We start from the raw sequence: 22,579 nt of genomic DNA, 5'->3' as shown, positions 1-22,579 counted from the left end.
AATTGCTAAAAGGTGGTGGGAGGGGAATGGTGCCTGTCACTTGGGGCCTCTCTTCATGCCCTTCCCAAATACCACACTCAGCCACTCTTAAATCTCTTAAGACCTCTTAAAATGGGAGGCCCACGTTGAGGAGTGGGAGATGGGGATGGAGTGTCCATGTGATGAAAAACAGGGAGGTGTGGTGCAAAGACTGGGGATTTGGAAGCCAGGCAACCCTGGGGTCAAACTCAGGTCCTGCCACTTACTAACCCATGACCTTGAACAAATTCTTCACTGATCTCTCTCTTTTTTTTTTTTTTTTTTTGAGACAGTCTCACTCTGTTGCCCAGGCTAGAGTGAGTGCTGTGGCATCAGCACTCACAGCAACTTCAATTTCCTGGGCTCAAGCGATCCTCCTGCCTCAGCCTCCCGAGTAGTTGGGACTACAGGCATGTGCCACCATGCCCAGCTGATTTTTTTCTATATATATTAGTTGGCCAATTAATTTCTTTCTATTTATAGTAGAGACGGGGTCTCACTCTTGCTCAGGCTGGTTTCGAACTCCTGACCTTGAGCAATCCGCCCGCCTCAGCCTCCCAGAGTGCTAGGGTTACAGGCGTAAGCCACCACGCCCGGCCCCTCTTCACTGATCTCTCTACATCCCAGTTTCTCACCTGAACAACAAGGATGTTTGGTTCCCTGACAAGCTGTCTCTAAGGAGGAATTGCTAGAGGCCTTCCACAGAATTAGAAAGGAGAAGAGGATGCTACTCTATGTAACATTGGTCAGAGGTGGTAGTCGATGTGATTAGACCAGAGAAAATAATAGTTAGAAGAATTGAAAAGGAAGAGGGAAAATTTTGATCTCTCTGGAAAGCCCAGAAAGATCAATGTAAAAGCTATGCAAGAAACAATAAAATAATTTAGTAAAGTAGCAGGTTATTAAAAAACATCAAAAATCAAAGTTTCTGGGCACAATGACCCATGCCTATAGTTCCACCTACTCAGGAGGCCAAGGTGGGAGGATTGCTTGAGCCCAGGAGTTCTAGTCCAGTGTGGGCAACATTGGACTAGTGAGACCCCATCTCAAAAAACACACAAAAATGCTGTTTATAGACACACACAAAAAAAGATGTAACAGAAGAGAAAAATCTCATTTATGATTACATAATATAAAATGAAATACCTCTGAATAAACTTCAGAAGTGCCCAAAATCTATATTAGATGATAATAAAATCCTCCCAAAAGACACAAAAATAACCTTGAACAAATGGAAAGAAATACTATGTACTCGAATAGAAAGACTCAATAGCATAAAAATGTCACTTCTCCCTAAGTTAATTTATAAATGTAATGCAATCCCATCTTTTTTTCTAGAGCTAGATGAGTTGATTATAAATTTCATTTATATCCACGACCACCACACCACCCTCCCCCCAAAAAAAATTTCATTTGTAAGAACAAAAAGTCAAGAATAGCCAGAAAAGAAAAACTGAGAAAGAAGAGTGAGCGGGAGGCGGGTAGGGAGGGAAGAGGCAGCTCCACCAGACATTACAACATATTATAAAGCCTCTATAATTAAAACAATTTAGTATTGGCATGAAAAGATTGGACAACCATGGAAAAGAATAGAAAATCCAATAGGAGGCTCTGTTGCACCTGGAAATTTAGTATTAATAAAGGCAACATTTGAAACCAATGGAGGGAAGGATGGGCTTTTTAATAAGTGATATTCAAACAGTTAGATAGTCATAAGGAAGATAATACAATTGGATCCATCCCTTGCTGCACCCTAGATTTCATCCTAGATTTAAATGTAAAAAGGAAACCATACAGGTGGAAAACATGGGTGAATTCCTTCATAACCTAGGTATGGGGAAATTTTTCCTTGTTATGATTCAAAATTCAAAAGCAACAAAGAAAAATATTGATAAATTTGATTACTAAACGCTTTAAAATTTTACATTGTAAAATAACACTAGAAGCAAAACCAAACATTTGCAACTCAGAGTACAATATCCCTATTCTGTAAACAACGTTTACAATTTGAGGTAAAAGAAAATAAAAGCCAACCGTGCTGTTTTATTTTTAAATAGGCTAGAGATATGAATAGACCATTGACACAAAAAACAGATGAAAATGGCTCAACTGCACCCATAATAAGAGAAATAAAAAAACCTACCTGAGATACCATTTTTACCTATCCGATTGGTAAAACTCTAAAAGTGTGTTGATCTATTTCATTAGTGAAGCTCTAGGGACACAGGAAAGTTCATACAGTGCTGATAGGAATAGAAAATGCTACAGCACCTATAGAGAAGAATTTGGCAATATCTAGAGAAATTATATAGGCATTTATGTAATTTTCCCCAGCAAAACTACTTTTAGGAGTCTCGGCCAGTGAGACACCAATAAAAATATGAACAAGGTGTACAAAGCTGTTCACTTCAATCCTATCTGTAAGACCAAAGGCTGGAAACAATCCAAATACCCATCAGGAGAGGACTAGTTGGGTAAACTATGGTGTATCTGCAAAAAGAATGAGGAAGAGCTCTGTAACTATTGTGGACTGATGATCTCCAGGGTACGTTATTGAGTTAAAAGACAAGGTGGAGAGAATGTGTATTTCATTCTACCATTTATCTAAGAAAAGAGAAGGACATAAACATATACATATATATTTGCTTACATTAAAAAAAATGGGCCTTTTCACAAGATGGCGCCGAAGGCAAAGAAGGAAGCTCCTGCCCCTCCCAAAGCCGAAGCCAAAGCAAAGGCTTTGAAGGCCAAGAAGGCAGTGCTAAAAGGCGTCCACAGCCACAAAAAAAAAAAAAAGAACATCCGTACGTCACCCACCTTCCGGCGGCCAAAGACACTGAGGCTCCAGAGGCAGCCCAAATACCCTCGGAAGAGCGCCCCCAGGAGAAACAAGCTTGACCACTATGCCATCATCAAGTTCCCCTTGACCACAGAGTCTGCCATGAAGAAGATAGAAGACAACAACACACTTGTGTTCATTGTGGATGTCAAAGCCAATAAGCACCAGATCAAACAGGCTGTGAAGAAGCTCTATGACATTGATGTGGCCAAGGTCAACACCCTGATCAGGCCTGATGGAGAGAAGAAGGCATATGTTCGACTGGCTCCTGATTATGATGCTTTGGACGTTGCCAACAAAATTGGGATCATCTAAACCAAGTCCAGCTGGCTAATTCTAAATATATATATCTTCTCACCTTAAAAAAAAAAAACTGGAAAAGACAAACCATAAATGTTTTTATAAGATCACTTCTAGGAGGGAGGGAATAGAGTAGAGGGGAAAGGAACGGACACTAGAGTTTTTTAATTTATCTCGTTATGTGGAGATGACTTTGGAACCAAGGAAATATTTTGCAGAATTATATAACAAAATTAAATCTTAAAAAGCAAATCCTAAAAATCAAAAATAAAAGGAAACAAAGTAATCCAACTATGCATCAAGTTGATGGCATAGTCACACAGGGAAGAACTATTGCAAGTGATTTTTTTAAAACCATAGTGATTTGACTGTACATTCCTAGTGGAGATAGGAATGTACTAGAAAGAGAACTGCAAAAAACAAACACAGGCCAGGCGTGGTGGCTCACGCCTGTAATCCTAGCTCTCTGGGAGGCCGAGGCGGGCGGATTGCTCAAGGTCAGGAGTTCAAAACCAGCCTGAGCAAGAGCGAGACTCGTCTCTACTATAAATAGAAAGAAATTAATTGGCCAACTGATATGTATATAAAAAATTAGCCGGGCATGGTGGCGCATGCCTTTAGTCCCAGCTACTCGGGAGGCTGAGGCAGAAGGATCGCTTGAGCCCAGGAGTTTGAGGTTGCTGTGAGCTAGCCTGACGCCACGGCACTCACTCTAGCCTGGACAACAAAGTGAGACTCTGTCTCAAAAAAAAAAAAAAAAAAAAAAACCAAACACACACACACACACACACACACACACACAATACAACTTAAGTTTTTGGTAATGTTGTTGGTAGTAGCAATGGCATTATTTTTCTGACATCGGTGTGTATGCATATGTATGCATGTACACTGTGGAATAAAGTAAAAGAATGATTATATTTGTGTTATAGAGAACTGAGACTTTTAGTGTGAGACTCAGAGGTCCCCAACCTTTTTGGTACGAGGGACCAGTTTCATGGAAGACGATTTTCCACAGACTGGGGTGAGAGGGGCAGGAGAGCTCTGTGGCCCCGTCCCTAATAGGCTCTGAGGGTTGGGGACCGCAGGATGGGTGAAAGGAAATAAAGTTTTAGGATTGATGAAGTTTAGTGACAATTCTTTTGTTGAATTTAAATTGGAATTATCGATATATAAACTCAAGATGTATGTGATCTAAAAGCAATGCCCAACCCAGTGGCAATGAGCATTTTTTGGCCTCATATTTTGCTCTCTAACAGCCATCTTTCACTACTAATGGGACGGATGGCTGAATCCAGGTCTGAGAATAGGGAATATACAAAATGAGTGTACAACACCTTGTCACACCAGAAAGCAAGAAAGCTATTATGTGAAGAACTACTAGAGTCATGTAGTAAGTCATGTCAAAAGACTTAAAAGCCATTTGAATAAGCTCCCACTAACTAAAGATGGTTGAGGATAAATCAAAACATTATTGGGGTTCCCAGGAAAGTGTGCAAGAACACATCCTGTGCTGGGAGGGTGGCACACCCCAACTCCACGAGGACGGAAGCTCCTGTGCTCGGGACGCTTCTACACCCCACCCTGTGGAATCTAGAGCAACAGCACAGCTAAGGTCAAACTGCCATAGCATGGACACCAAGGAAACTGTGTTTAGGACAAAGAGATACCAAGATAAGCAGCATAAACCATGAAAACTAGGACAATGGTTCATATGAAAGAATGGGAAAGGCAGAATCAGGAGATTTAGCAGGACAAAGACACCTTCCCACCCACTCTCCTTTCTCTGCTGAGCCACACGAAGTTCCCAGCAGATAAGATGAGTGGTATTCAGAGTATGCTTGGAAACTATGATGAAATGAAGGATTTCATGGGACACATATCTATACCAAAGCTTATTGCAGTTCCCAAGCCCACAGTCTCACCAACAGCAGAAGAAAAATCTAACCCAAATTTCTCTGAACAGAGACATGGAGGCTCTCATCAGAGTAGCACATGGATTCTTGTAGGACCTGCACCCAGCACTTTTCAGTCTCAGAAACAGTCCTCAGGCTTACCGAGAGGACACAGTAGCCAGCAGATCAGTGCAGGTGGGTGGCAGTAGTGGCACTAACAGTGGTGGCCAGAGACACAACCATGACTCACATAGCAATAGTGGGAGCAGTAGCAGGAAGCCAGCATGGATCGGAACACTCCAAATCACACTCTTCCAGCCCTGGAAAACCCAGGCTGTGTCTTCATTAAGCTCCAGTCATTCCAAGTCTCATGGGAATGCTCACCATAGCAAGGAACATTCCAAATCACCCGGGACTCTGATGCAAACTAGGATTCTCTTTCCTGTGTACCTTTTCAAGTGGGCAGCACTCAAATCAGTCATTCCCACCTTCACTGATGTCAAAGTCCCGCTTGATGGTACAGAAATCCACTGCTTATGTCCGGCACATGGACAGATAGGAGTCCACAGAACCCAAGCTGTCCTCTGAGCACGACAGCAGTTGATCCCATGGCAACAATGCGACTTGAAGACCAGCAGCAAGGAACAGCTCCCCAAGCTGAAAATACCTTCCCACGTGCTGGATGTAAGTCACACATTTACAGCTTTTTAAGTCATGACTATGTGGAGCAATTGACCGTGAAATTATGATTGAGCTTGAACTGCCTCTTTGCCTTAATAGTAAAGAATGTAAACATTTAAAGGTGAAAAAAAGTTTAAAGAAAAACTTGTGAGTGACTCCCCAGTGGATCTATTAGCTTCATCTCTTGGAGATGTCATTCACGGTTTTCAAATGTTGCAATGACAAGTCAGTTACAAAATAATAGCATGATCCATTATTTTAAAAAGAGAATATTATCAATAAGAATATTTACTGCAATGGATTGAAACACATCAAATGTGTTTAAATCCATGAGTTCAAGATAATACCAAAAAAATCACTAATTAATCACCTTTGCAATTTACTAAGGAACCAACTCATTACTTTGAAAACTGATAAATAATGAGAAAGAAATAAGAATTTTTTTCTGCCTTTTTTATAAGATCTATAGGTACATAAGAAAAAGGTGAGAAAGAGAAATAATTGAAGCAAGGAAATATATTTTATAGATATATAAATATATATTTATATAAATATGGATATAAATATAGATATATAAATATATATTTATAGCATTCCAGCTAACAAACAAAAAAGGACAACAGAATTATAAATTTTACTTATATCCATAAAAAGTATTAATTATTAAATAGAATGAGAATATCACCACACTGCAACCAAAATAAAATCACAGCTCTAGGGAATAACAATCATCAAATGGCTACAACATCACAAAAAGACACCACGGGACATTATGTACCTCCTGGTGGAGTGCACACCACCCCCTATGAAGTAGTCTTGCAAAAAAAAAAAAAAAAAAAAGTAACCGAATATAATTAAGCCTCAAGATAAAACCACGAATTTACGGAAAATACAAAGGTCAGAAGAACGTGTTAACTGACACCACAGAGATGAAACCATCAAAATCCAGCCTCTGGGAAACTACAGGACAAAAGACCCAACTTTTTCAACAAATAAAAATTGCAAGGGAAAGAATAGAGATGGAGGGAGAAACCTATAAATTAAGAGACTAAATTAACATTTCAGCTCATTAAAATGGACTTTGTTTGAATCACTGTTCAAACAATTTAAAAATATACTAGACATTGATTGGGCACGGTGGCTCACACCTATAATCCTAGCACTCTGGGAGGCCAACGCGGGCAGATCACTCAAGGTCAGGAGTTCGAAACCAGCCTGAGCAAGAGCAAGACCCCGTCTCTACTAAAAATAGAAAGAAATTAGTCAGACAACTAAAAATATATAGAAAAAATTAGCCGGGCATGGTGGTGCATGCCTATAGTCCCAGCTACTTGGGAGGCTGAGGCAGCAAAATCGCTTGAGCCCAGGAGTTTGAGGTTGCTGTGAGCTAGGCTGACGCCATGGCACTCTAGCCCAGGCAACAGAGTGAGACTCTGTCTCAAAAAAAAAAAAAAAAAAGTATATATATATATATATATATATATATATACACATATATATACACTAGACATTGAGGAAAGGTGAACACTGGATATGTGATGATTAACAAAGTAGCACTAATTTTTAGATGAGATCATGGTGTTTCTTTAAAGCATTCTTGTACTTTGACAATGCATGCTGAAATATTCGAAGAAGAAATAATATAGTATCTGGGATTTGTTCAGAATAATGAGGAAATATATGGGGATGTAAGTGACACAAAATAGAACATGTGCTTATAATCATGGAAGCTGGGTGATGGGTGCCAGGGCTCCATTATACCAGACTTTCTTTTTATATATGTTTGAAATTTTCCTAATGAAAATGTAGAAGACCTGCCTCATAGCGTTGGTCCAGGGGTAGTAAATGAAATGATGTGTGTAACCTGCCTGGCGCATAGTCAGTGCCCAATTAAAGTGTGTGGAATTGAATAAACCTGAAGATACACACATTAAGTGAGCAGTAACACAAGCTGCTGTGCCTACACACACAGGTTGTTCAACTACACACACTGTGGGAGTTTCCAGAAAGAGCAGGGTGTTGATTAGTTCTCAGTGAGGGTGCCTTCAGAGGGGGACACTGAATGTGGGTCCCAAAGAACATGCCAGAAGCCAGCTCCTCGGATCAGGGCCCGGCATGGACAAAGGTGGGGAGTCTGGCACAGTCGTCTGCAGGGCAGTTTGCATGGGTTAGGCTTCCCTACCGCGCCAGCTCTGCGGGGTCTCCTCTCTTCTCTCTTCTCTCTCTTCTTCTCTCTTCTTCTCTCTCTTCTCTCTCTTCTCTCTCTTCTCTCTCTTCTCTCTCTTCTCTCTCTTCTCTCTCTTCTCTCTCTTCTCTCTCTTCTCTCTCTTCTCTCTTCTCTCTCTCTCTCTCTCTCTCTCTCTCTCTCTCTCTCTCTCTCTCTCACCTCTCCACGTGCATACCTGGTGCGGAAGGCATGCCAAGGCACTCACTGGGTGCCCCACAAGTGGCCGGGCAGTGAGAGCTGAATGCAGAACCAGACAGGCTCAAGTCTTCAAATCGGAGCCCTGCAGTTAGAGGCGGGAGAACTTCTTCGAAGTTCCAGACCAGAACTGAGAGTGGGAAGCAGCTTTGACATCTGAGACAGCGCAGAACCAGGCGTTGTGGCGGAGACCCCCGCCCCTGTGGGGAGAGGACAAGGCAGAGTGTTCGATTTTGACATGGAACCAGTGCCAAGATGTACTGCTGAGTGAAAGGCACGCTGCAAAACCATGTCTACCTCTGCTACTATTCGTGCTTTTAAAAAGTGGAGGGCAGACCCTCTCGGGAAGCATACAGAAGGGGTGGGGGCGTGGGGGCTTCTGGTAAGGGGCTGGGGGGCTGGGGGCCGGGCAGGAGGAGGCTGGCTTTGGGCTCTACACTCTTCTGCACTGTCAGGAGATGTTCCCGCAAGTAGAATATGCAATGATAAATAAAACTCCTACCAGTGGCTTATTACTGGGGTGAGGGTGGGGTGATTCCTGCCAGGTCTGGGGCAAGGGAAGCCCTCAGAGCCTCGCAGGAGCAGGAGAACCCTTCTACTGACACGTCCTGGTGGGAGAGGAAAAGACGTCTCAACAGGTCCTCTCAAAACAAAACCCTGGCCAGGCGAGGTGGCTCACGCCTGTAATCCTAGCACTCTGGGAGGCCGAGGCGGGAGGATCACTCAAGGTCAGGAGTTCGAGACCACCCTGAGCAAGAGCAAGACCCCGTCTCTACCATAAATAGAAAGAAATTAGTTGGACAACTAAACATATATAGAAAAAAATTAGCCAGGCATGGTGGTGCATGCCTGTAGTCCCAGCTACTCGGGAGGCTGAGGCAGAAGGATCGCTTGAGCCCAGGAGTTTGAGGTTGCTGTGAGCTAGGCCGACGCCACAGCACTCTAGCCCAGGCAACAGAGTGAGACTCTGTCTCAAAGAAATAAAAAACACAAACCCAACAAAAATTCAACATCCACCTGTAAGAGCAATAGGAAAGACCTTCTAACAGGCTACACTCTCCAGAAGAGCTAAATGAAAATAATTGTAAAAACTATCAGCTGGTATAGGTGCGGACACGAATGTGGCAGCTCTTTGGAGTCACTGAGGGGACAGCTGTACCAAGCAGAAAGCCATACAAGGTCCCCAGCGTTCTCCCGGAGGGTTCATGCTGATCCACCGAAGTTGAGGACTCAATTTAGGTGAATAAAACCTAGTTTATCGCTGTCATCGGGGAAAGGCACATAATGACACATTTATCTGGTTGTAAACGAGATGTGTAAATGAGCTGCTGCCACACACGCATTATTCGGCAGAAAGGAGCTATCTATGTGCTAGGAGGTAGAGAAAGCAGTGCTCGGGGAGCTCGAACATCCACCCCCAAACCGACCTGCCTGTGGAAGACAACTTGTAGTTTTTATTTACAAATTTATTTCAGGGGCCAATGAATAACCATCTGAATGGGTCTTAGGGCCTAAGACTTAGGGGAAACACTGCAGTGGGGAGACAGAAATAGCGAAGTAAGAAGGGCACCCCTTTCAGCAGGCTCTGGGCAAAATTATAGGAGAAGACAAAGTGCCCTACCTGAATTTAACTGCCCACACCTGCCCTGCCCAGCCACCACCTACGTCCTCTCCCTCCCCCCTCCCCAGCCCTGCTGCCAGGGCACTCCCAGGTGTCATCCCCAGCTTTAAATTCACCACACCTCCTCTCATTGTGAGGGGTAAGTGAGACAAGGAGCTGAAGCCGGGGGCATCTCAGGAGGTCACCCATTTTACAGATAAGAAACTGAGGTACACAGAGACTAAGTTCCTCATTGAGTTGGTGTTCCAGCCAGTATCAGTTCCATGTTGTTTCTATCCCTAAAACGTTACTAAAATCCTCATTTGTAAGACCAGAGTGATCCCCATCACAGAGCCCTAACGGGTAAATGGGTCTTGATGGGCGTTGAGCGCCTCCTGCTTGATAAGACAGAGCTACAGTCGGCCCAGGCCCTGCTCCGTGAGGAGCTTAAACGCCGAGATGTGCCTCCTTTTTCTCCCTTCTCTGCCTCTTTTAATCTGCAAGAAACTGTCAGACGGGGCGATTGATCCCTACGCGAGCACAGCTCGGACTGGAACTAACTGCTTTAACTGGGACGCGTGAAGCTGGGCGGCTTCCAGCTCGTCAGGCAGCTCAGAACTGAGACTTGAAAGTTTAATAGCTTTGCTGCCGGGGAACGGTGCAGCCCTCCGTGGGGTTTTTCTATTTTTCTTTTTCAGTGATTTTAATGCTCAGAAAAATGTGCTGAGCAGTCGGCGCTCAAGGCAGAACGTCTTTATCTGAGTGGAGTGCAGGGACTCCCCGCGGTGCGTGGCTCCAGCTCCCCCAGCCACCCCACCGCGGGAGGTGGCGCCTGCACGGGTGGCAGAGGCCCCTGCCTACAGTGACCCACATCAGGGGTTTCCACAGACAGCTGGGCCGGGACCCCTGTCCCCCTCTGGGGCGATCGCCTGCCACCACCACCTGGCTTCCTGGACTTCTGGAAGAGCTAAGAGTGCGTGGTAGGGGCGAGAGGCCACACCCTGTGGTAGGGACCCCAGATGCCGACCCCCGAGGGCCCTGGGTCTGGGGTGAGGCAGGTATCTGTCTGTTAAATCCCACCAGCCAAAGGCCACTGAGAACATGCTTAGAGGTGGACGAAGCCAGGATTTTTAGCCTGGCGCAGCAAAAGAGAAATACCTGGAGAACCTGGGGCTCCCAGGTAGAGAGTTAGGAGGGGCTCGTCATGAGGTTTGGGCTCGTGCTGGGTGGTTTGGGGGGAGTTTAAGGAAGCAAAGGCCTGTTCTGCGTGTGACTCTATCAGGAAGTGGGGGGCGATTTGGTGACTGAGGGTCTTACTAATCTTCACCCAGGAGGTAGAAGGCGAGAAGCAGGCATGAAGCTGTCATTAGTAAAGAAGCAGGATCCCTCCTTGATCTGTTAGCTGGAAGAGGGGATGTTGGGTTCTGTGGTCTCAGAGTGCCCTTGCCTCTCTGTTCAGGTACCATCACGGTGTGCCCTTGTCTCTGTCTCCTTCCACCGAGATCACGGACTGACCTTGTCTGATTATCGCTGATACTCTGTATACCCACAGGTGAGAATCCTGCAGCCTCGCTGTCAGCTGCCAACTTTCAGGGCCGTGATTTTGCCAGGTGTCCTCAGCCTCCCCATCCACATGGGAGGAACGTGGAGACAGAGCTGACATGTGGGAACCTCTCGCCTCATACGTGCCTATGCAGGACCCTTGAGTCCGGGGGCTGAGGGGTAATTTCTTGGGCTGCGCTGGGACTTTAGGAGGCAGGGCCCATGTGTGCCTCACAAACGCTGAGCGGGCTGCATCTGTGGGACCCACGCTCCTGCCTGTCTCACCAGGGTCTGTCTTGGCAGTCATGCATCTAGGTAGTAAACTGAGGCCAAACGAAGCAAGCGGGCCCCACTTCAGCCTTACCAGAAGAAAGGCCCTGGCTCCGTTACCAGCCCCCTAAGGGTCAGTTTCCCTATCTATACATTGAGAGGGAGTAATCCATATTGCATAGGATTGTTGTGAGGAAGCTGGGAAATAATGCACATGAACTAGACGGTGTATGCTTCCTGCCGGGCGTGGTGGCTCACACCTGTAATCCCAGCACTTTGGGAGGCAGAGGCGGGAAGATCACTCAGGCCAGGGGTTCGAGGAAGTATAATTCAGGAAGGGAGGAATTCATCTTCTCTTACTTCCTGCTGTTTCTCTATCAGGACAGTGCCTGGCACGTAGGTGCATGATAAATATTAGTTAAATCAACAAATAGAAATGCCCAGCAAAGTAATCAGTTAGTAAGAGGTAGCTATGTTGGTTTCCTGGGGTTGTCATACAAAGTGCCACAAATTGGACGGCTGAAAACAATAGAAATTTATCTGCTCACAGTCCTGGAGACTAGAAGCTGGAAATCAAGGTGACAACAGGGTTGGAACTTCTGAGGGGTGTGAGGGAGGACCTATCCCGGGCCTCTCTCCTAGCTGCCGGCGATGGCTGCAGTGCCGAGCATTGCTGGACTCGTAGATGCATCCGCCTCATCTCTGCTTTCAGTCCCCGTGTGTGTCTGTATCCAAATTTTCCTCTTCTCACAAGGACACCAGTCACGTTAGATTAAGGCCAACTCTAATGACCTCATCTTAACTTGATTACATCTGCAGAAAGATTTTATTTCCAAAGGTGACATTCACAGGTACTGGGGGTTGGACTTCAACTTATCTTTTGGGTAGTATACAATTCAACCCATAACAGTATCTATTGTGTTTTTTTTATATATAGTCCTGATTTCCAACATTTTGTCCTGTTTTCTCAAATGCCATTTAAAAAGGTTCTAGAAATTGCTATATTTCTGTATCTAACCTATTCATCCTCACTTCCTTTTCATTTGAAATTAGATCCCATAGAATCCATCCCAGTAGTATCCATCAAACTACTTGGGCTATTGGGATTCAGAAAGGAAAGTTGTAGTACAGAAAGCCCAGGAGAGTACGGTTCATGCAGTAGAAACACAGTAACTGTCACTGAGTTACTGTGTGACCTTGGACAATTTACTCCACCTCTCTGAACCTCAGTTCCCTCAACTGTTAAATGAAGGGATTGATCTCACTGACATCTCCCTGCAGACGCACGGGGAGTAGGCCAGTTGCCTTCCATTATTCTGGCAGGCCGGGGAGAGGGCCCCTCTCTGTAGACATGAAGAGACTTAGCACTGCTGACTCCCTCTTCTGTCTTCACTTCGGACTGCTGACTGGCCGTGTGCCCTGAGACAAATTCCTTGCCCTCTGAGGCTCTTCATCTGTAAACTCAGAGGGGTAGAATTCTCTAATCTCCCAAGCCTCCAGCCATAGAGGAGGCTGTCACTACTCCTTAGCATCTCTGAGCACTGGATGGAGCCTAAAGAGAAGAGACAGCCTCCAACGAGCCCAGTGCCCTAATCCTGGGCAGCGCAGCTGGCTGGCTGGGATCGGGAATGCTCAGTCCACGTGGCCACCTCCTTCATTCCTGAGGGTCAGGTGGTGGCCTATGCCCCGACATTGGTGAAGCAGCAGTTTTATTAACCCTCAACACCTGCCAGAATATAGCCCAGGTGTTGCCAAACGGCAGTGGAGGGAGAAATTGTCTAGACGGAGAGAGAGCAAAGCCCACACCTGATCCAAGTCCACAAAAACTGAGATGAAATTAAACCAATGGACAGCTGGAATTTCCAACTTGGACAGCCCAGGACTGTGCCTGCCTATAGCTCATGCTGAATGCATGTGGGCCTTCTCTCTCCTTCTTGGACACACTGCCATCATGGTTCCAGTCAACTATGTTGCACTTCCTGGCCTGTTCAGTACCCTGGGAACCCCTAACAGCAGAGAGGTATGGCCTGATTATTCCCGAACCTAAAACCTAACACAACGGCACAAAGAAACAACAGAAGGAAGGAAGGAAACTGAACTAGTATATCACAATGGCTAATGATGCAAGCTATAGAGTCCAAAAGAACAAAGTTCAAACTCTGGTTTTGAAACTGATTGACCTTGTGACCCAAGACAAATCTCTTATCCTCTCTGAATTTCAATGATCTGATTACAAAATGAGGATAATATTCACTCCACAGGGGTGTTGTGGGAATTAAATCAAATAATTCACTTAGAGCACTTAGCATAGTGCCTGGCCATGGTAAGCACCCAGTAAACTGTAGTAGTAATTTGCATTGCTATCTGTAGTAATTAAAATAATAATAACCACATGCATTGCACAGCCCTTCTGATACCATCTGCCAAGCCAACTTTGCAGTACCCCAGGAGGAAGGAATTATTAGCAGTATGTACACGGTGGCACCCAAGGGTGGACCGTGGTGTTTCAGGAGCATCATCCACTTGGTGGCAACAATCCCAGAGTGGCTTCTAGGCCAAATCAGGGTTGCCCTAGAGCCCTTTTGGGATGGGGGAGTCCCAGGCTACCACCTCTGACCAGGTTCTCTTGACAAGTGGCACCACCTGCTGGCTGCTCCAGGAACTGTCTTGCCTACGTAGCCACCCAGCCGCAAAATGCTATTTGTGTCAAATCCTGAGCTCCTATAATCATCTCCTCACTGCCAAAGCCACTTTGATCCTGGGAGGCCAGACACACAGAATTCACGCCACACTGAAGTCGCTCCGTGCATGTCAGAATTTCCATGACATCTCCTAATTTCCTGAGGATTATAAATCAACCATAAAATTTCACTTTACCCTGAGACTTTACATATATTAGCCAGCAAGCCTGTTCCTGTTCTCTTCTGGTTCTATTTGTGACAGAAGAATGCTCCCTCCTTTCCTCTTTCAGTTGCATTTTGTGTTGATTTGGAGATTAGGTCAGAGCTGGCGTTTAGAGTCAGGGGTCCTGAGTTCCAGTCCCAGCTCTCCAAATACTTTGCCCAGGCCCCTAATCGCCCCTGCTTCAGCCTCCCTTCTCTGAAAAAGGAGAGAGATAATTGCACCTGCCAGCATGGCCCTAATCCCTTTGAAATTTAAAGGAGAATAACACACGAGTGGGAAAAGCCTTTGTCAGTGTCAGAAATTAGGCTACAACTTCCCAGCCCGTGGGTATAATTAGTGTCACATGTAAGTACAGAATCTCAGTGATGGTGGCACGCTTGGTCCTGCCTCCTTCCTCGCCAGCAGGCTCACAGTGTGGCACTTGTCACCGTAGCTACTGTGGGGCTGGCAGAGAATTCAGTTTTATTCTGTTCATTCATGGGGCAGTGACTGCAGGTCTACCATGCACCAGGTGCTATGCAGACTCAAATATTAAAGAGTCAAAATTCTCAGACTCAGAGCCCGGGAGACCTAGGCAGAATGAAAAAACACAGACCCACACCCTGGTTCGGTCCTGTTAAGTGCCGCTGGTGCCAAGCACGGTGCTGGGCGTGAGATGGATGTCAGACCCCACAGGGTGTGGCTATAAACACAGCTTTGGTTTGGTTGGGACCTCGCCCGAGATCCCTGCAACTTACGCAGCGGGTAGTGGATGAAAACATGAATGGACCCATGATTTTTCTAATCACTTGCTGGTAACTAAAAATTTCACCATCACTTTCACCCTGAGTCACAAAACACAGCCTCACTTCAGTAAATAGAACGTCTAGTCAATATGTTATTCAACACATCAACCCTCATTTTCTCCCCCTCCCAGGCTGGGCCCAACACCTGGGGAGGGGCTGAAGTCAGCTTCATCTCTCTTTCTGGCTGTTCTCCCCACCCCACTCCCCTGCCGCTGTTTCTAACCCAGCTGGAATCTAAGCAGGAAGAAAGGAAAGGAAAGGAGGGCAGGAAAGTTCTTCTTTGCTCGATATTGTTGTAAGTTGATATCACAGTGCCTGCATTTGGTTAAAATCCAAACCAAATGCTTTCTCTTGGGGACACTCTTCTGGATTCTTCTGAGACTCCCCTGCTGGGCCATCTGTAAACACAAGCCCCACATTCAGCTGTCCCCAGCATCTGCCCCTGTCGTATGCCCCATGGCATCCCTTGCAGGCTGCTCTCCCAAGTGACCCCAGCTAGCGTGCCTGTCATGGGCTCCACACCTGCTCCCCTAAGATGGAAGTGGCTTTGGCATGCTGTAAGAGGAGAGCAGTGACTTTGCAGCCTCAGCTCAGACAATTGAGCATGCTGTTACACATACATCTCTTGTAATTATCTTGCAATCAGGGGAGAAAGCTTCCTTATCCCCATCCTACAAATAGGGAGACTTTCAGAGCAGCACACGATCACCAAGTGACAAAGACAGGTTTGAGACCTGTCCCTCCAAGTGGAAGCCTGTGGTCTTCCCATGAGTCCTTGCTGCTGGGCTCTGCAAGGCAAAGGACCCATTCTGGGACCTGGGACTGGCCCCTAAACCTCTGCCTTGATTCTTCCTCTTTTATAGCTCCAAGAACCCTCCACATTCTAAAACTCTAGAATAAAATTTCTGATTGAGGTAGCCTAGAAGCACATGCGGGGAAATCTGCAGAGGCCTCCGTCTCTGTGTGGGAGCTTGTCCCCCAGCTCAGCTCCCCACTGTCTGCCCTAACACCCCGCATCACATGTGCATGTGTCTTCAGCAAGCTCGGGGGAGAGAGAGAAACACCACTGAAGTGGAAAGTGGTGCTGGCATTTCTGCTCCTCCGGGAGGACATGCCCTGTACTGGTGGGAGAGGGAGGCATGCGTTCGCTCGCCCTCCAGACAGGCTGGTCCCCACATGCCTCTCATGATGAGAGCATCATGCCATGCTGAGCATGATGCTGGCATCTCAAGCAAGGAACTTTCCAGATAACATGACTCCTAGCTTAAGCCAACTATCCATCTGCAGTTCAGCTAAAGAAAGGACAATTTATGCAAATGCTGGAGAAAAGCCCCAGCTGTGCTGGCCTGACCGTGGGTGTCCAAGATGGAGCCCTTCCAAGGGATCTCCAAGGATAACTGTGACTATGCAATTGCAACATTCTCAACACCCTCATTTTGTCATTGTAGATGGGACTCCAGTGTGCAGCAGCTCAAGGAAACTGGCAGGTTCCCCTTGGCTGTGTCCCCCTAGGTCCTCACAGCCTCCCCTTTACACATAAGGAAACTGAGGCTCAGAGATGAGAAATATGGTGTCTGGTGAAAAACAGACTTGAACCTTGGTTTCCCAGTCCAAGTCTAATACGTTGAGTCCTATACCCTCTTTCTTGCTGGTATTCACAAAGGAATGGGTGAGCATTTCCTGCCCTTCCTAATCTCCTGCCTCTCAGAGGCCCATTCTGGGTCATAGAGTCCCAGCTCATCTCCCTGCTCCTCAGCCAGCTCGGGGTTGGGGCATGGGGTAGAGTCTCAGGCAAAGGAAGGGTGAGGATTCTTCTATAATTCTTCCAATAGTGCGTTACCCACATCCAACCTGCCAATAATCCACTAAATTGCCCATCGGGATAAATTGAGGTTTATCTCAATTTCTGTGTCTGCACCACAGAGAACAGCTTGTTCTCCTAGGTCAGGTGTCCTCAAACTATGGCCCGCGGGCCAGATACCACCTGCCTAGGACATTTATCCAGCCCGCCAGGTGTTTTTGCCACAGCTGCCTGTCCTGCTTAGCAGCTGACTCATCCCGGGCCCACAGTGTGCACTCTCCAACGGTCTGAGGGACAGTGAATTGGGCACCTGTTTAAAAAGGTTAAAAAGTTTAACCCCTGCCCTAGGTAAATCAGCCTGGGTTCAGGTGTAAAGCATATCTGTTCCTTGATTGCCCGTAAGTGTCCCTTAGTTCCAGTGGAGATTAAGGAAACTGACACTTATTGAGCACTTAACTATTTGCCAGAATTTGTTCTGAGGGTTTTGCACATCTTAACTCACTTAAGCTCACAACCACCCTGTGAGGCCATTACTTGTATGATATGACCCCTTTTTTATAGATGGGGAAACTGAGGCACAGAGCCGTTAAATAACTTTTCCGTGGTCAGCAGCTAGAAAGTGATAGAGACAGATTTTTAACTTGGGTGGGTGGATTCCAGAGCCTGTGCACCCAGATTCACTCTGGTCAGACAAGGGCTCAGACAGCCTGGCCCTGCAGGGTTTCCAGGAGGGGGCACAGGCTAAGGGGAACACCTGTCTTAAGCTGGATTCCCAAGAAGCAGAGCCCAAGTCTAAGGTTCTCTCGAAAGTGACCCTGGGGAAACTATGAGGGGGCAGGGGAGCAAGATAAGGAGGGAGGGACAAACAAGGGAAGGACCTTAGGCCAGGCACAGGCTTCAGATGGAACCTCAGAGCTGTCCCACTGCCAAGCGCGGGAGGTGGGCTCTCCTGTCCCCACAGCTGGCAAGTGGAGCTGAAGGGCCAGGACCTGGCGCCCGGGGCACTGCCTCGCCAGAGCCACAGTGCTGGCTGCCGGAGTGAATGCACAGGGGCCTGGGGCACACGAAATGGTTAAGGGCAGCAACAGCTAAGAAGGGGATGTGTCAGAGCACTGACAACACCTGCCACCGCAGCCACACCTGGAAAGGTGGTAACTTGGCCTACGCCTCAACAAGTCCCAAGCATATTTTTGAGGAGCGCAAATTCCTCTTGGCAAGCACCCAGGAGACAAGCCTTGTCAGAGGACAGTCGGGCCCACCTTCGGGCAAACACGCAGGGCCTGCTGCAGAGCCGCGCCACCTGCCCCACCTCCGACCTGAGTCCACAGCGAATCCCACGCCTCGGTTTCTCCAGGCTGCCCCAGGAGGCCCCTCCCCCTCGTCACTCTGGGGGTCTCTGGCGGCCTTCACCACCAAGCCTGTCCCAGCCAGGCTCTGTCTGTGTCTGCAGGGACCCAGGATGCATCGGCCACTGTGCTAGTTTCCTTTTCCTAGTTTATTTTGTTTATGCCACCTCATTTTTTTTTCTTAATTACAAAATACTTTGAACACAGAAAAAAGGTACCGAACACTCGGCATTGTTGACACTTAGTGTTATCTGTTACAGACCTTTTTGACATAAAGATTTCACATACAATTGAAACCCCATTGTGCTCCACCTGGATTCAATTTCCCTCCCCAGAGGTCCCAGCTGCCCTACATTTGGTGCTTATCATTCTCATGAACGTTGTTCCAGTTTTACTATGTATTATATGTTTTATATACATATATGCTATGTATATAAAACCTTTTTTTTTTTTTTTTTTTGAGACAGAGTCTCACTTTGTTGCCCAGGCTAGAGTGAATGCCGTGGTGTCAGTCTAGCTTACAGCAACCTCAAACTCCTGGGCTCAAGCAATCCTTCTGCCTCAGCCTCCCGAGTAGCTGGGACTACAGGCATGCACCACCATGCCCGCCTAATTTTTTCTATATATATTCATTGGCCAATTAATTTCTTTCTATTTTTAGTAGAGACAGGGTCTCGCTCTTGCTCAGGCTGGTTTCAAACTCCTGACCTCGAGCAATCCGCCCGTCTCAGCCTCCCAGAGTGCTAGGATTACAGGCGTGAGCCACCATGCCCGGCCCATATAAACCATTTATAGGACTATTTTGCACAATTTTAAATTTCATATGAAATTGTATTATACTGTGTATTACTCAGGGTTCTCCAGAGAAACAGAACCCATAGAATGTGTAGAGAGAGATTTATTTTAGGGAATTGGCTCACACAACTATGAAGGTTAGCAGTCCGAGATCAAGGTGTCGGCAGGTTGGAGGCCCAGGGAAGAGCTGAAGCTACGGTCAAGCCCAAAGGCGTCTGCTGCAGAATCCCACTTTTTCCAGGAGACCTCAGTCTTGGTTGTATTAAATCCTGGAACTGATTGGATGAGACCCACCCACATTATGGAGGGCCATCTACTTTACTCAAGGTCCACTGATGTAAATGTTAATCTCACCCAAAACACCTTCACAGAAACATCCAAATTGTTTGGCCAAATGTCCAGGCAAACAAGGTAGCCCAGCCAAGTTGACACATGAAATTGACCGTCACAGACTGTTTCCTTCTGCAACTTGCTTCCCCCACTCATTGTGTTTTTGAGATTTATCTATGTGGATAAATGTAGCATTTCATTGTACACAAGGGGACTTTAAAAAGTTTGTGGAAAAATAGAATGACAAGGTAAAAAATAAAAAATGCAAACTTTATTCTCAACATAAGCTCCATCAAATTCAAGACACTTTTGGAAGCCATGATAACCCGTCATTTAGTCCATCCCTAAAGAACTGAGGGTCCTGGGAATTTAACCATTTCAATGCAGGCTTTTTTACATTGACTGAAGAAAAATGAGCGCCCTTTAAAGATTTTTTAAGATTAGGAAACCGCCCAGGCACGATGGCTCACACCTGTAATCCTAGCACTCTAGGAGGCCGAGGCAGGTGGATCATTTGAGCTCAGGAGTTCAAGACCAGCTTGAGCAAGAGCAAGACCCCATCTCTACTAAAAATAGAAAGAAGTTAATTGGACAGCTAAACATATATAGAAAAAAAATTAGCCGGGCATGGTTGTGCATGCCTGTAGTCCCAGCTACTTGGGAGGCTAAGGCAGGAGGATTGCTTGAGCCCAGGAGTTTGAGGTTGCTGTGAGCTAGGCTGATGCCACAGCACTCTAGCCTGGGCAACAGAGTGAGACTCTGTCTCAAAAAAAAAAAAAAAAAAAAAAAAGATTAGGAAACAAAAAGACAGAAGGAGTTAAATCAGGACTGCAAGGTGGATGCCTAATGACCTCTCATCAAAACTCTCTCGCAAAACTGCCCTCATTTGATGAGAGGAATGAGCAGGACCATTGTCATAGTGGATAAATACTCTCTGGTCAAGATTTCCTAGGTGTTTTTATGCTAAAGCTTTGGCTAACTTTCTTAAAGTACTCTCATAATAAGCGGATGTTATCATTCATTGGTCCTCCAGAAAGTTCCCATTTTTCATTTATTTATTATTTTTTATTTCAACATATTACAGGGGTACAAATGTATAGGTTACATATATTGCCTTTGCCCTACCCTACTCAGAAACTCAATAAGCAAAATGCCCTGAGCATCCCCAAAAAACTGTTGCCATGACCTTTGCCCATGACTGGTCAGCTTTTGCTTTGACTTGGTGCCTTCCACCTCTTGGTAGCCATTGCTTTGATTGTGCTTTATCTTCAGGATCATATGGGTAAAAACATGTTTCATTTTCTGTTATGATTCTTCAAAGAAATGCTTCAGAATCTTGAAACCACTTGTTAAAACCTACATTGAAAGCTCTGCTCTTGTCTGCAGCTGATCTGGGCACCACAGTTTTGACACCCATTGAGTGGAAACTTTGCTCAACTTTAATTTTTAGTTGGAATTGTGTAAACTACACCAACTGAGATGTCTATGATGCTAGCTATTGTTCCTTCTGTAATTTTGGTTTTCTTCAGTTAGAGCATGAACAAGATAAATTTTTTCTTTGCAAATTGAAGTGGACATCCTATGGCTGTGGGCTTCATCTCAGCATCGTATCCCTTTTAGGATGACTTATGCATTTGTAAACTGGTGATTTCTTTGGGGCATTGTCCCCATATGCTTCTCATAAAGAGTCAATGATTTCACCATTCTTCTACCAAGCTTCACATAAAATTGATGTTTGTTTTTGCCTCAATTTTAGTGGAATTCATTTTGCTCTGATAGGAGCTCTTTTCAAGCTGATGTCTTATCCTCTTTAGAGCCTCACACTAGATCCTGTTCAGACATGTTATGACAAGATCATACAAGTTTATTTTGGTGCAAAAACATTTTGAAATGCATACATAGTTTTTTCATAATATGCATTTTCCATGAACTTTTTGGAGACCCCTTGTATATACCGTAGCTTATACATTTTTCTGTTGACAGGCTTCCAATTTTTTCTATTACAAACAAGAGGGGGCATAAACTTTCTCATGCATGCACATATGGGAGAATTTCTCTAGGTCAGGTGTGAGCTAACTCTAGGCGGTTCAAATCCCACTCTGTTTTTGCACTATAAGGCCAGAGTTGTGTGGTTGCAACAAAGACCATATGGCCCACAAAGCCTAAAATATTTCCTGTCTGTACCTTGATAGAAAAAGTTTCCAGGCCAGGTGAGGTGGCTCATGCCTGTAATCCTAGCACTTTGGGAGGCCGAGGCGGGCGGATTGCTCAAGGTCAGGAGTTCGAAATCAGCCTGAGCGAGACCCCGTCTCTACCAAAAATAGAAATAAATTAATTGACCAACTAAAAATATATATACAAAAAATTAGCCGGGCATGGTGGCGCATGCCTGTAGTCCCAGCTACTCGGGAGGCTGAGGCAGGAGGATTGCTTGAGCCCAGGAGTCTGAGGTTGCTGTGAGCGAGGCTAATGCCACGGCACTCACTCTAGCCTGGGCAACAAAGTGAGACTCTGTCTCAAAAAAAAAAAAATGTTTGGGTTTGACTTGTCTGGCTTACTATGCACCTGGTACTATCAGGATAAAGTTGCTCCACTTAATAAGAGAAGACACTGAGCTATTTAATGTTAGAATCACGACTCAGACACGGGGTAAGGCAAGTTGGCCAAGCACGGGCTCCGCAGGCCTACCCTGGAGAGGGAGCACAACAAGGAGTAATCAGAGAGCTGGCATCATTCCGCAGGCCCACGGATGCTCAGTTGGGAAGTAAAACAGCGACTTGGCCATCTGCCCACAGCTTCTTGCAACCAGGGCCACCTACATCATAATTCTTAGCAGAAAAGACGTATATTTCACACAGGCATCCGTACAGCAGTTTAGTAATTAAACTGGTTTTTTTTCTTCCCTCTTGACCTTAGAAAATAAAACATCTGTGATTATAAGATAGAGTGTGTGAGAAAGAAACTGTCTATAATTGATACAAGAAACAGAGCATTATTATTTAATGTGATCAAGATGAGCCAATAAAGGAAAAGGGAGGTGGAGTGTGAGTG

General features: G+C 45.7%; 1 protein-coding gene and 2 pseudogenes across 1 annotated transcript in view; all 3 read left to right on the top strand.

Annotated features, from left to right (window-relative positions):
• BFSP2 (beaded filament structural protein 2) overlaps positions 1-22,579 on the top strand; it is a 58,880-nt gene that overhangs the window by 5,641 nt on the left and 30,660 nt on the right. The window lies entirely within an intron of this gene.
• LOC105872669 (large ribosomal subunit protein uL23 pseudogene) lies at positions 2,680-3,224 on the top strand (annotated as a pseudogene).
• On the top strand, positions 4,863-11,289 carry LOC142874364 (AF4/FMR2 family member 4-like; annotated as a pseudogene).

The sequence above is a fragment of the Microcebus murinus genome, chromosome 1 (assembly GCF_040939455.1).
Source record: "Microcebus murinus isolate Inina chromosome 1, M.murinus_Inina_mat1.0, whole genome shotgun sequence".
Taxonomy (NCBI): Eukaryota; Metazoa; Chordata; class Mammalia; order Primates; family Cheirogaleidae; genus Microcebus; species Microcebus murinus.
Note: the sequence above shows the minus strand (reverse complement) of the source record. Positions and strands in the feature narration are given on the sequence as shown.